The sequence below is a fragment of the Capsicum annuum genome, unplaced genomic scaffold (genome assembly GCF_002878395.1).
Source record: "Capsicum annuum cultivar UCD-10X-F1 unplaced genomic scaffold, UCD10Xv1.1 ctg2554, whole genome shotgun sequence".
In the NCBI taxonomy this organism is placed as follows: Eukaryota; Viridiplantae; Streptophyta; class Magnoliopsida; order Solanales; family Solanaceae; genus Capsicum; species Capsicum annuum.
Genome location: NW_025831745.1, coordinates 96,861 through 97,695, shown reverse-complemented (window position 1 = coordinate 97,695; position 835 = coordinate 96,861).

Here is an 835-nt window from a genome sequence, read left to right as displayed (position 1 = left end):
TCAATAGATGGACCAGGACCAAAACAGATTCATTCTAATTAAACGGGAAGATGAAAAGGTTTCATGAAGAAAATAGGTTAGTTAAGGCCCAAATTAGGGATCAAGGATACTTATTGCTATTTAATCGGTCTTTAAGGCTAAGAGTTCACTTATTCAAATACGTTCTATAATACTGTTCCAATGAACTATGCTTTAACCTAGGAAATATTAACCGTGCAAGTTTCAATTAAACACCAGATGTGAACAAGGTAAATACCTCAAACACACATGGTACTAGGTTACATTATCAACTACTACCTATGTATTTGATGCAATGCTTTGTTATGGTTGTTTTTACTGTAGTAATATAGCCATAACAAATATCAACAATGGCCACACATTTATTCATAAGACACGGTTCACTAAAATTTTAGGAGGGGCATCATATAAAAACAAAAATTTGACGATGCAAAGGTTCCTCATTTTTCTTCTAGTCAAACAAAGCAAAGCATGACAACTATTATGAACACAACACTAACCTAGATGTACTAGCTCTACTAATATAAAACACTCTAGGGAAAATAGACATGAAAAAAACCCTAAGAGGATATCTAGACACACAAGTAGCCCTAACCCTATAAAAAAGTATGCATTCTCAATAATGTATTCATCCACATAAATTAAGATAGTTAGGAACATACCTGTGGTACTTTAGGAGTATAAATTTGATGTAAATCACAAATAACATAAATGTAGAAATAAAAAGACACCTTGGGTTGCCTTACAAGCAGTGCTAGATTAAAAGTTACGGCACGATGTGGGGACCTCGATTACATCACGACGAGGTAGAACCTCT